The sequence below is a fragment of the Cetorhinus maximus genome, chromosome 15 (assembly GCF_964194155.1).
Source record: "Cetorhinus maximus chromosome 15, sCetMax3.hap1.1, whole genome shotgun sequence".
Taxonomy (NCBI): domain Eukaryota; kingdom Metazoa; phylum Chordata; class Chondrichthyes; order Lamniformes; family Cetorhinidae; genus Cetorhinus; species Cetorhinus maximus.
In genome coordinates, this window is record NC_135893.1 from 23,790,984 (window position 1) to 23,805,286 (window position 14,303).

General features: G+C 42.2%; 1 protein-coding gene and 1 long non-coding RNA gene across 2 annotated transcripts in view; one reads left to right on the forward strand and one right to left on the reverse strand.

The window, feature by feature from the left end:
- The window catches only part of atp13a2 (ATPase cation transporting 13A2), an 84,884-nt gene that overhangs the window by 8,051 nt on the left and 62,530 nt on the right, over positions 1 to 14,303 (forward strand). The gene's annotated exons all lie outside the window — the stretch shown is intronic.
- LOC144690543 (uncharacterized) lies at positions 578 to 12,900 on the reverse strand. Its single transcript, XR_013578903.1, has 3 exons — positions 12,543 to 12,900; positions 11,281 to 11,417; positions 578 to 1,954 (listed from the first exon to the last, which is right to left on the reverse strand). It is a non-coding gene; the product is annotated as an uncharacterized LOC144690543 (long non-coding RNA).

Below are 14,303 nucleotides of genomic sequence, written 5' to 3' on the forward strand. Positions count from 1 at the left end.
GGGCTCGGGTTAAAAAGCGTCACTGCCTTTGAACATAGGTGGAGAAAATAGGGATTGGGAAGTGCATAGTTGAAAACGTTGCGTAGGGATATCCCACAGATTGGAGGGTGTTACAGTCTTATATAATGTTGAGTTGCTCTTCTCTTGTTACTGTCATGGCTTTGGCTAATTCTGCTGCATTTCTAATTTGAGCTGAAGGGGCAATTTAGCAGATGATGATGCGTAAACTAGGGTTTCACAAGTAAGAAGATTGGAAAGCAGGGCTCACACTGAGTAACATTTATCTGTTCTGCAGCTTGGGTGAGGACAGTGATGCGCCATATAGTCAAATAGTTTGCTGGTGCTCACTGTCGAGGCTGATATGAAAGTATGTGCACCCATGGAACTGTATTCCAACAAGGCATCAACACATTGTGTAAAGGCAAGGGGAGGAGAGAAATTGACAAGGAAAAGACTTTGTAAATTAAGTTGAGAGCACAGAGTTTCACAGTCTTTGAATTGGAATGACGTTGAATTTGTTTTTCCCTTTCTCAAATTTTTTTAAAAATATATAAGCCACAAATAAAATTGCCTGGAATTTAGATTTTAGCAGTTTATATTTGCTGTCATTGATCAAACTTGGTGTGTAGGGTTATAAACACTTGCTGCAAGTGAGTTGACATTTTTAACAAAGGATTCAATGAAACAAAGACAGGAGCTAGAAGGTCAACTGTAGTTACCAGTTTCTTCCATACATTATAATAGTTAGACAGCACAAGCATATGAAATCATGGAAAGATGGGCAAGCCATCATTTGACATCGAGATCTCCCTGTGAAAGGACATGCAAAGCCTGTGAGTGTGGCTAAACCTGTGAGAAAGTTGTGTTGTTGGTGGGAGATGGGGTTCAAACAGGTTACAACTGCACATGATGTTGAGAACAAGGAAGAGCAGGGTGAGGTCAACCAACCTGAAGACGAGGCACTTTTCCCTCACTTGCGGAATGCCAGTGTGGAAACTTACGTGGAGTAGACTTTGCGGTATGATGCATGACATGATGCAATCGTAGATACAAAGCGTCCTTCAATCAAGGAGGCTGATGAATGAATGCTCGCCCGAACAGAAAACGATTAGGGAGTTGTTCCCATTTTTTAATGCAATGTTCCGGCCTTTCGGGCTATTATAAGGTGTGAACAGATAGAATGAAGACTTTTTTATACATTTACCACTTTACTGTGTATTCATTTGAATCTGTTGTTTTTGACATAGGCATAATGGGTTGCATGCAGATGCATTCATGTGGGAATGGGGCTTCCTCAGCTATCAAACCTCCGCTTAACATGAATTTGTGGGCGGATCTCCTGGGATTTGACTCATCTGGATTTTACTTATTTTGGTTCTTTTTTTAGATGGAAACCAAATTCACATTGAACTCACTGATTTGCTTCACACTTTGCATAAATTAATCATTTCTGGGAAACTACAATATTTATTTATTTAGGAATGGAGTTTTAGTGGATGGTTGGAGATTCTGTTTGGGATTAATGGTGTTGCCATCTTATATTCAATCTGTCATATCACTTTTTATAAACAACACATGCTGGTGCAGCACATGGAATCTTGAGATTCTTCAATGTTTTAACATAGGCCACAGCACTGCACTCAGTGCTACATTTCTTATGTCAGTAGTGAACTTCCACATCTAGACTATAGACAGTAAAGATGAACAGAAAATGTTAAGCGGATCAGTTGACAACTCAAGAGATGAGATGAATGATTGGAACCCCAGTCCACCAGGAAGTGGTCATACAGACAGTGGCTCTTGAACAACAATGATCACTTGTATACTTCTCTGGGTTCAGTGAATTTATCCTGTGGCCAACTGAACTGTACAAAAAAAGACTGGTTCAGAAAGAGAAAAGTTGAGGCTACTGCAGATTGGCTGCTCTCTTTCGAGGTGCTTCAGTTGGGGTCTCCTTCTGTAACCCAGCGGGCAGGTAATCGGCCAATGCTCCTGTTTTCATTACTATCCAGTGAAAGAACGGTGCTAGAAAGTGCATATCCGAGGATAAGATTGGACTTAATGCCTCTTTGGTGAACAACCTTCTGTCACTCAGTCTAGGCCAGGAGTGACTTGGCTTCTAGCCTTGCTAAGTAAATTAGTTGCACATAGGGGATGTTAAGAACAGTGTAAGTGGAGAGGCAGTCAGGAGATTGAAAACAGAGTGTGTGGAGGAACAAAAATTAAAATGGTGTCACAGGAGTCGCATAAGTTGATTGGTTAGTAAGTATAGGCCTTTCTGGATTCGGCACAGAACAGACGATTGGTGAGTGATAGGTGAGTTACGTTAGTGCAGCACAGTCATGTGGACTGTGCATCCTGTGGGAAATTGTGCAGGCACAAAGTGTCTTCGATGACTACATCTGCAGGAAGTGTCACCAGTTGCAGAAACCTGAACTCCGGGTCGTGGAACTCGAGCGGCGGCTGGAGTCACTGTGGTGCACGTGCAAGGCTGAGGATTACGTGGATAGCGTGTTTATAGAGGGGTCACACCACAGCTAAGAAGTACACAGGCAGAGAGGGAAAGGGTGGCTGCTAGGGTATTCAAGAGAAACAGGCAGGTAGTTTAGGAATCCTTCAGGGTTATCATGCTCTCTAACTGCTTTCCCATTTTGGATACTGATGAGCATGATGGTTCCTCAGAGGATTGTAGCAAGAACCAAGTTCATGGCACCACGGGTGGCTCAGCTGCACAGGAGGGGAGGAAAAGGTATAGTGGTAGGGGATTCCATAGTTAGGGGAGCAGACAGGCATATCTGCAGCAGTAGATGTGAGTCCAGGGTGGTGTATTGCCCGCCTGGTGTCAGGGTCAAGGATGTCACAGAGCGGCTACAGGACATTCTTTTGGGGGCAGGTGAACAGCCAGGGGCCGTGGCCCACATTGGGACCAATGACATAGGAAAATGGATGAGGTCCTGAAAGCAGATTTTAGGGAGTTAGGAAGGGAATTAAAAAACAGGGCCTCGAGCAGTATTCTCAGGATTACTCACAGTGCCACATGCTAGTGAGCATAAGAATAGGAAGATTTGAGCAGTTCAATGTGTGGCTGAAGAAATGGAGCAGGAGGGAGGGCTTTAGATTTGAGGCATTGGGACAAGTTCTGGGGCAAGTGGGACCTGTACAAGCAAGACGGCTTACACCTTAAGACTGGGACTAATGTCCACCTGGGGAGATTTGCTAGTGCTGTTGGGGAGGGTTTAAGCTAGATTGGCAGAGGGATGGGAACCTGAGGGGAAAATCGGAGAGGAGAGAAACTGGCAGTGGGAAGTAAAGGAGTATTAACTGATAAGGAGGATATATCAGAGTAGTATCAAGGTAGATAGAATACTTGGAGAGTTAGATAGAATTAGAGTAGGCAATAGTTAAGTCATTAGGTGGGCCAGGGTAAGGGGGAAAGTTTAAAAAAAGCCTAAATCGGGGTTAATGTGCATGTATGTGAATGCATGGAGTGTGGTTAATAAGATTGGTGAACGACGGGCACAGGTTGACAAGTGGAATTGTAATATTATTGCAATAACAGAGACCTGGCTTGAAGAAGGGCAGGACTGAGTGTTAAATATTCCTGGGTGCAAGGTGTTTAGGAGAGACCGGAAAGGAAGTGAGGGAGGTTGGTTGCGCAGTGGTAGTATTCATTGAAGATGGCATTACACTACTGTAGAGAGAGTGAGAGAATGTTCCAGAGGGGTCAAGGATGGAATCTCTCTGGCTAGAGGAAAGGAATGAAAAAGGTGCAATAACATTGATCAAAGTGGTATATAGACCACCAACTAGTGGAAGGGATGTAGAGAAACAAATTTGCAAAGAAATTAGAGAGGTGCAAGAATTAGAGTAATTATAATGGAGGACTTCACTTATCCAAATATGGACTGGGATAGAATAGTGCAAAAGGGCAAGTGTTCCTGGAATGTGTTCAAGATAATTTTCTGCAGCAGTATATTTCTGTTTCAACAAGAGGCCAGGCACTGTTGGACCTCGTTCCGGGGAATGAGTTGGCTCAAGTGGATCGAATATCAGTGGGAGAGTCTTTAGGGGACAGTGACCATTGTATCATAAGGTTTAGGCTGGCTATGAAAAAGGACAAGGAACAACCTAGAAAAGGGAGAATTAATTGGGGCAAAGCCAACTTGATGGGATGAGAATGCACCCGAGTCGAGTGAGTTGGAATCAAATGTTGACAGAAAAAAGTATTGCAAGCAATGTCAAGGTATATTCCCTTGAGGGGAAAGGTATGACAAATAAATCGAGAGCACCCTGGATGATGAGGGGGAGAGAGAGAGAGAGTTGAAGATGAAAAGGAATTGTGCATACAACAGATGCCAGGTAGAAAATACAATGGAGAATCAGGCTGAATATAGAGGGACCACAGGGGAAGTGAAAAAACTAATAGAAGAAGCAAGGAGAGAGCATGAAAAGAGAATGGCAGCGAATATGGCTAGGAATTCCAAAGTCTTCTATAAGCACATAAATAATAGGGTGGTTTAAAAAAAGAGTAGGGCCAGTTAAGGATTTAAAAAAAAAGTGACTTCCATGTGGAGGTAGGAGAAATTAAAGGAGTACTTTGCATCTGTCTTTACAAAGGAGGAAGATACTACCCAGCCTGAGGTGTGAGAGGACTTAACTGGAAAACTAGAAAAATTAAGAATTGGGAAGGAAATGGTGTTAGAAGGGCTATCTATACTTAATTTTAAGATGCTAGGTATGTAGGCCATATGTCCCAAAGACTGGTGAATCATATCAAACAGCATATCCCTTCCACTGTTTGCAACGGGCAAGGTACAGACTGTGCTTGCAAAACTCAAAACAGTGTCCAACATTAGGTGCGACTCTGCAATTGGACATCATTTGCTAAATAATCCTCAGTGTGCTAAAAATCACGCTGACAACCAATTTAAGATTGTCAGTCGGGCTCATGGTGTGGCATATTTGCGTGTACAAGAAGCTACATATATTAATACACAGTGCCCTGTTCTTTGGAGACAGAATGTGTACACACATTGCGCCCGTGCCAGCTAAATAAAACAGCCATTTGCTAGTTCATTCCTTAGGACAATGCTTTGACCAATCAGAGTTGAGCTGCCTGGGTTAAATTTCGAACAATGCTTGGCAGTTAACTGTCAGTCACCATTAACTGGTGCATTCTCCATAGCAGTGCTTCTGCCAGTCAGAGTCCACTTGCCAACCAGTCAGCACTCTCTTTATATAGTATAAAGTTGTTGCTTCCCCTGACATTGGTATTCTTGTGATTGTCCTGATGAGTGCAAAATGAAAAGCTTCAACAAAATGTTTTTTTTCAGCAGTATTTAAGTTCTGTAATATTAAGTGACACTTACTTCCTTAAAATTGATAAGGTACCGGGACTGGATTAGATGCATCCAAGGGTACTGAAAGAAGTAAGAGTGGAAATTGCAGATTCACTAGTGATAATCTTCCTTAGACACGGGTGGTGTCAGAGGACTGGAGAATTCTGAATGTTACACCCTTGTTCAAAAAGGGGTGCAAGGACAAAACGGGCAACTACAGATCAGTCAGTTTGACTTCAGTGGTAGCGAAACTCCTGGAAACTATAGTTTGGGAAAAAATCAATAGTCGCTTAGACAAGTGCAGGACAATTAAGGAAAGCCAGCATGGATTCATTAAGGAAAAATCATGTTTAACTGAATTTTTTGAGGAGATAACTGAGAAGGGCAATGCTGTTGATGTGGTGTATGTGGATTTTCAAAAGGCATTTGATACAGTGCCACATAACAGACTTGAGCAAAATTCTAGCTCATGGAGTAAAAGGGAAAGTAGGCACTTGGAAAAGAAAGTGGCTGAGTGACAGGAAACAAAATAGTGGTTAATGGATATTTTTCAGATTGCAGGAACGTTTGTAGTGGAGTTTCTTGGGTCAGTGCTGGGAACCTTGCTCTTCCTGATATATATCCGTAATCTAGACTGTGGTATTCAGGGCATGATTTCAAAATTTGCAGATGATACGAAGATTGGAAATGTTGTAAATTGTGATAAGGATTGTCTTGAACTTAAAAAGGACTCAGACATGTTGGTGGATTGGGCAGGCAGGTGACAGATGATGTTCAATGCAGATAAGTGTGAGATGATTCATTTTGGCAGGAAGAATATGGAGAGACAGTATAAAATAAAGGGAGAAACTCTGAAGGAGGTGCAAGAACAGAGGGACCTTTGTGTATATACATAAGTCATTGAAGATGGCAGAGCATGTTGAGAGAGCAGTTAATAAAGCAAATAGTATCTTAGACTTTATTAATAGGGGCATTGAGTACAAGATTGTTGAACTTGTATTAGACACTAGTTAGGCCTCATCTAGAGTATTACGTCCAGTTCTTGGCACCACACTTGAGAGAGGATGTGAAGGCATTGGAATACAGAGGAGATTCACAAGAATGATTCCCGGGATGAAGAACTGTACCTTTGAGGATAGATTGGGACTGTTTTCCTTGGAGAAAAGAAGGCTGATAGGAGACTTGTGGAGGTATTCAAGATCCTGAGGGGTATGGACAGGGTAAATAGTGAGAAACTGTTCCCACTTGAGAGCATAAAATTAGAGAGCACAGATTCAAAATAATTGGCAAAAGGAGTAAAAGCGATGTAAGGAAAAAATTTTTCACCCAGAGGGTGTTTGGAGTCTGGTACGAGCTTCCTGAGAGGGTGGTGGAGGCAGGTTTGATTGATTTATATTCAAAAGAAATTGGATTACGATCTGAAAGAGAGAATGTGCAAGGTTATGGGGATAAGGCAGGGGGGGAGTGGGACTAGGCAGAATACTCTTTCAGAGCCAGTGCAGACTTGATGAGCTGAATGGCCGCCTCCTGCACTGTAAAGTTTCTGTGATTCTGTAATGGAGACCTGTTATGTAATAGAGAGCTGTGGATTGTGTATTCAGTGGTTTGTGGTCAGGAGTGGCACAGCAGTGCAAACTCTGATTCCCTGCTAATGTATTTTCAGATTTGGCTCCAGAGTGAGGGGAAGTGGGGTTTGATTCTCTTCTAATTGCATTGCCGGATGGGATGGAGATGGAGCTTCATGTTGGTTCTGTGCAATCAGGGGCAGGCCACCCTCTTCATCCTGTGGTTTTTGAGATTCCCCCCACAGGAAGCAATTGATATTTCAGCCTTTAAGTTAAGCAAAAAAATGCTGCTGAATTTAAATAAGTTTCTGAGGTTAGCGGTGATGGAATGATGCTGGTCCTTCATCAAACGTACAGCTGCCCTACAGACTTTTCACAGGCTTTTGACTGGTAACTTGAGGTTCCCAGAGATCAGAGCGGGGATCTGCAGCTTGTATGAGTTGGACAAGCAACAGAACTCTTCAAGCAATCTGACTGAAGAATCCTCATTGAGACAGAGTCTAAACCAGGAGGTATGAATTAGATTATTTAATTCATTGTAAGATCAGGTTCAGAAAGCAAAATAAAGAGAGAATGAGTGAAAGATTGGATTAACAAAGTGATAAGGTACCGTGACGAATATCTAGTTCGTGGCTTGGTTCTGGGAAGATCGTTGTGACAGTACAGTGATGAAAATGCTGGGCTTTAGAGCTTGCCAGAACACCAAAAAAGAAAATAGCAGTTCAGAAGGTTACCCATGTTTGTTTAATATAATCAGAGTAGAAAAAACGGAGCTATAAAACAGCAGGTAGGCTTGCTTAGCTGGAGATGTGATGTCTACACTGCTTGCAAAGAAGTGCAATCCAGGGAGATTTTTTTGTTTTGGGAGCTAGAGCTAAATTAGTTTAAATGCATTCGGGGAACCCTGAAAGGCTGAGTTGTCATGGAGATGGGTGGAGCTTAAGAAGGTTCTCTGGGTCAGTTTCTGGATTTGCTGGGAGAAGGGTTTGGTTGCACTTTAGACTTTGTGTAGGCTCCAGGCAGTTAGGGATCAGAAGTCCTGGGGAGCTGAGAAGATGGTGGAAGGTCACTGGTTCTGTGTCAGGCATTTAGGGCTCCGAAGTGCCATTTATAGTTTGGTGCAGAAGGGAGACTGAAATTCTGAGAAATCCAAGGGTAGTGCCAGCTTAGTGGAGCTGTCTGTAAAAGAGTTGGAAGTGTGCTGGTAATTGGAGGTGGGAGTGCAACTTTGTGAACCCTGTGGAACACAGTCTCAGGGGAAGAGATTGAACCATCAGAAGGTGAGAAGTTGTTGAGACAGAGCAGCTTTTGAGGGAATTCAGAAACTAGATCTTCGAAAGTGAAGAATTGAAATCATTTGTGAGGGAGACCGAGTTTTAACAAGATTTTATGATTCTGTTCAATGACAACTAGGTGGGTTGCTGAGAAATCTGAGAGATCTATCTTGTCACATCTCTGCCATTTAATGTGCAGTGTTGTATGTTCAACCATAGTTTGCCTGTTTAATTTGTATTTACCTCATGTTGATTCTGAATGTGAGAGTGTAAGATAGATATTCTACATGATTTAACTTTTCTGACTTTGTATTGTAATATTTATTTTGTTTGTTTGAAACTGTGGAATCTTGTGGCTTTGTTCTCCTAGTGAGTAATTGGGATTTCAAATTTTGTCTACTTTAAACAAAATAGTTACTGGTCCCTAAGTGGATCATAGTAAAACAAGGGAGAAGAAATCTAAGGAATGAGGCTCCAAACTTTGAAAAAAAAAAATTCAATGCCAGAGAGGTGGTTTGACAATAATTAAGACTTATGCCATTAAAATTTCACTTGCTCCTGAATGTATCAGCCCCAAACTTTTCTGGCTTGTGTTGTTTGTAGCTAGTGTAACTACTGCAAATTTAACCCTTCCATGGATTTCAATGACAAATTTATTAGAGTAGTAGTGATGGAGTGAAGCTTGTGGAAGAGCAGGGCAAATTGGACAGCAACTTCCAAATTTCTGTGTTTAACTGTGCCACGTGTAGACTCTGGATGTTGCTATCTGACTGAATAATAACACTGAGCTTTGTTGTCCTCACTGTTACACTTGATGCAAAATTCAGGCTGTTTTTATTTCTTCTGTCTGTCATACCCTTGTCTCTACCATGCAGTGATCACATTCTTGTTTTTGTTTCTCTCTCTCTCTCTCTCGCACCTTGGTTTCCTGAATCTCAGGACTTCTCTCCATGTATCTTTCATCTCGCTGCCAACCTACAACGTAGTCTTAACCTCAGCTATAAATGCACATTGACAATTTGAGAGCTTTGACATCAAAATTGGAAGGAATGCAGTGTGTTGAGTGCAAGAGACAGTATGATCCTAGAGAGATTAGCTGAGTCTTGGGAAAATCTGACTAGAATTGGCAGACAGCTTGCAGGCTATATGTGCCCAGCATCTATTTGGACATCCCATAGCATTGTTCACATATTAGAATTTTTATGTATTTTACAAATTCACTAAAGCTGGGGTCAAAAGCACTTAGGCCAGCTGTTATCCTGTCTGCTTTGGTAAAGCAGCTGCACAAATAATCTAAACGCTTGAATTTTCATGAAAGGATGAGACAAATGGGAATTGCCAGAAACAAATGGTGAGAGTTTACAAAGAAGGGTTGCTGTGATAAGCATACTCTTAATGCGACAAGAATAAGAGTATGAATGTCTTCTAGTAACTGAGTCTGAGCATGCTACTAAAGAACTCGTCATATTCTGAGTGTGTTGTTTCCTAACAGAGGGAGACCGGAACTGACTCTTCGCTCATTGTAAAATAATCAATTTGAACCCCGCTGACAGAACGTTCGTGTGGCTGGCACTCCACAATCAATACCATGGCAACCATGGGTAGGAAATTTAGAACAATCTTTTAATTGCTTTAGTTGTTTTATTAGTAGAACAGCAGTGAATCCAGATTTGTGGCCTGGCATCTTGCTTTGTGAGTTAATGGTGTCACATGATGTGGGGTTTGCATCACGAGTAGAATTCGTTCACAGATAAGTCAGCAGTGGGAAAGGTTGAGTAAAATGGAGAATTACCCAGACAGAAGTTCAGGGAATGGTACAGGATGTTTATTGTGATGACTGCCTGGGAAACTCATGTGGCTGCTTCCTCAGAGAAGCACAAAGTATTGTACAATGTTGAGCATTTTCAAGAACTCTTTCACTTCTGTTTTTTCCCTTTTGCAGTCTTGCCAGGAAAGTTTTGAAGAACTTGAGGTGCCTGTAAGTGTTGAAGGCAGGATTTTTGTCATTTTTGAAACTAAACAGAACCATAGCACTGGTGAGAAACTTGAAGTTTAGCAGTTTTCCTGTTGAATGCTGGACAGTGGCCTTTTAACCCTGGCTGCACTGTAGTGACACCTTTGTTCCTGGGATCAACCATTTCTGTAGCAGTTTGTAGAAAGGCTTTGAATTTAGACTGAATTCGTTTTTTGTGTGGCATGCGCTACAATTATCTCAAACTGGGGTTGCGACTCTGAACGCATTTCAAATACATCCATAGCAGAAAGAGGAGACTCGGCTGGTTATGAACCGTGATCTCCAGGTTCACCGCCTTTTTACTTTGGAAATGGAGTTGTGAAGAAGAGCTTCGTGAAGATTAAAAGGTTATGAGCCCCACTTATATAGAAATATTAATTGAGCAAAATTGTTGGAACAAAGAATTGCCCTGATCGGTGGCATTTGGTCTTGGTAGTGCAAGGTAGATTGGGTTCCACTAATGCTGAGAAAGTGCTACATGTAGTTTCTGTAAAATTAAAACCCTGATTTCTTAGTTGATGATATATTACCTGGTGTTGCACTGAGCAATACACCAAGACGTTTCCTGGGTTTCACCCCTGACCAGCTCTGAGTGAGTTGATCTCCACCAGGATGGGACAATACAATTGGCCTTGCTGCCTCTCGAGCTAGGGATCACTTTCCAGTGACCACATTGGAAAACTCTACAAAGCGATATTGATTGAGAATAAGATCGGCTCAGCATTTATGTCTTCAGTGATGAGCAGCCTGTACTCGTTGTCTGAATTCACTTGGGCAAGCTAGTTTGTACATGTAGAGCTCAGCCCGGCGAGAGCCTGTGCTTTCAGTGGAGAAGAGAGAATGGAAACATTTTCAAATTGTGAACAAAAGACATGGTTTTGGAAACACACAAGTCAAATCTGATCTGTATAGAGCGGTGGGCTCAGATGAAACACTGGATCTTTGTTGGATTGAGTTCAATTACAATCCAAGGGCAATAATGATTATTAAAGCCAGCTGATGGGTTTTAAAAATGGCAGTGCAACATCAAATTGATCAGAGTAGATCAGCTCTGTTTATATATTCAATCGAAGTGTATGTCATCTAACCTTCAGAATTGTTTCAAAGTATATAGTCAAACTGCAGTTGAATGCCTGTTTTCACCCTCCTTCAGTTACAGCTCCACTATGTTCTCATGCCTCTATTTAGGAGATTGCCTCTGTTTTGTTCCACAGTAAATACTGATCTGTTGCCAAAAAGAAGTTGTTTTTAAATCTGCATTTGGCTCCATTTTGTGAATTGAGTAACAGACCATAAACTGTGTACCAAACGTTATCATATTCTGTGCTACCATAAGCCATTTTTAATAAAGATCTAACTTTTTACTCTTCAAAAAAAAAAGCCTTTTTAGATTAAAAAGAGCTGTATCCTCTACAGAACCTCACTATGTAGCAAATTGTCAAATGCACCACCAGCCCACCCATATCGCCCATATACACGCCTTCTAGTAAACTGTCGCTCCAAAGAATCCTGTATTAATATTCATAAACCTCAGTTAGGAATAGACCTAACAAAGCAACTGCACTTTAGCAATGTGACTACTTTTGTACGTCCCTTCCACCAATCAGCTAGAGACTTCTACATTCTCTGGCTATCTGTCTTGTCGCTGGTTTCCTGTGTAAAGAATTTAACTGCTTGCTGTATCAGTTTTAATCCCTGATTATTTTCATTTCCAGCGGAGTTTTCAAAGATGTACAAGACTTTGGAATGGAGGGGAGGTAAATCCATGTTTCACAACTAGTGAAGGGACGGCATGTGAAGGAAACATTTTTAGGCTTGGTGCAATAAGGCTTAAACAACATGCCCAACATGATTTATTTTACAGTGCCACATTCTCTCTCTCTCTCTCTCTTTCTCTCTCTCTCTCTCACACACACAACTCTGCTTTCGTACAATTAAAAAAAAAATGTTTATTGGAAAACCATGCCTTGCACAAATCAACTTTTCGGAATGCAATTTAGGCTTGCTTTTGCTTTGCTGTGTTGCTCACTTGTAGTTCCGACTTTTGTCATGGACAACTGGAGGAAATCCTGATGTTTAACCTTGAACCTTGAGCAGAAGCAGAACTTCTGCAGTTTCATTTGTGAAAATGTTTGTTCATACATCCTGGCTACTGGACAGTGACTTGCTGGGTGTGACAAGCCAGGCAAGTAGTTAAAGAATGCTGACACACTGCATGAAGCCTGATCTTTGCATCGGAGCTAATTTCAATTGATGGTGGGGCTGACTTAATTGACAGGAAAACTGTTTTCATAGACTTCCAGCTCTAAACACTTGTTGCTGAAGCCTGTGAAGGTGTTAGCAAACTCACATGCCATACTCCTTAGCTTTGCAGTGAAGCAGTTGTCCTTTGCGTTTCTTTTTCAATGGCGGCGGGTGTGGAGATGTTTCATATTTAAAAACGGCAGTGCTCCATCAGTGTCTTCTCAGTGAGAGTCTTATTGAACTGATCTCACGATGGCAGCTTCTGGAGAGACTGCCTCATGGCATAGTCACATGACTACAGCAAGCCAGATGGGACATGTAGAACTGATTACACTTCAAACTCAATCATTCCCCTTTTCATACTGAACAAAGATATAAACATCCCCCTTTTCCTAGCGCACAAGACAAATTTGCATGCATGACCAAGTGTAACATTGAGTAATTCAAGTTACCCACTATACACCCACTGTTCTGATGCATTAACAATTGTTTGTTCTTCTAGTTGATCTCTTTCTGCTGCATTGCATTCATAGTCTTTAAATAGTGTAGGTCTCTTAATGGTACACATGTGCATTTTCATTAGCTGTTTGTCTGGGTGATGTTCCTTGTCCGAAGAATGTAATTCCCTTGGCACTTGTTGCTGTGGTAACTGGGGTTGTTGGGAACACATGGACTTCTGGGATTCAACTGTACTCAGTGCAGCTGGTGAGATCCCTTCTTCCTGACCAGCTGACTGTGGCGAAGGGGCGGCTCTGCGCGGCGAAGGGGCGGCTCTGCGCGGCGAAGGGGCGGCTCTGCGCGGCGAAGGGGCGGCTCTGCGCGGCGAAGGGGCGGCTCTGCGCGGCGAAGGGGCGGCTCTGCGCGGCGAAGGGGCGGCTCTGCGCGGCGTGCGTATGTGCCTACAGTTGCACAGATATATTTTGTCATTCACTTCCACCACGTATGAATGAGGTGACAATTTCTCTACACGTCCTGAGTTTCCACTTGGGGAAAGCCATGGGCTGACTCCTGTTGAGAGCATTGAAGGTTTGTACCTTACTGGTTCTCCAATGCTCAGCTCTGGCAATGGTTTGACAGTTTTGTCAAAATGAAATTTGACTTTCTGCCATTTCACTTTGATTTTTCCACTCACGCCTGTTACTACTTCTGGTTTCAGTAGCTGTTTTGCTATTAGTCTTTGGACTGGACTACTTTCCATGCCTTCGGTTGGTGTTCCTCTCCACTCGAAGGTTGCCTTGTGTGTATCTATGCTAGATTTGCTCGAATTCTTGATGATTCTTTTGGCGATTTTCACTGCCCCCTTAATCTTTCCGCACTATCCCCAGTCAAATGGAGAAGATGTGTAGTTTTGAATTTCCCAATCCTTTGTGAATCGGCTGAATTCTTCACTCGTGAATTGAGGGTCATTGTCACTCATCACAATATCTGGAATGCCATAACAACTGAAATATACTTTCAGGCATTCTACTATTTCTCCTCTCATCATTGAAGTCAGCTGGTCTAACTCTTAGTAGTCAGAATAGTAGTCTACAGTGACAAGATAATCAGTTTCTGCAATAGTGGAGAGGTCTACTGCCAGCTTCATCCATGGTCTGCCTGGGATGTCATGTGTGATCAACAGCTTTCTAGTTTGTTTAGCCTGGTACTCGTTACATGCATTGCACTGGCCAATGTGGCCTTTAATTTAATTAATGTTTGGTCAGTAGAGCACTTCTCTTGCCTTTCTCAGGCTTGATTCAGTGCCCTGATGGTTCGCATGGATGTGCTTCAGCATCTCTCTCCTCATCTCCTTAGGTTAATGACTCTATTTCCTTTGTATGAGATGCCATCTTGGGCTGTCAATTTGTTTCGTTATGCTCAATGTGCT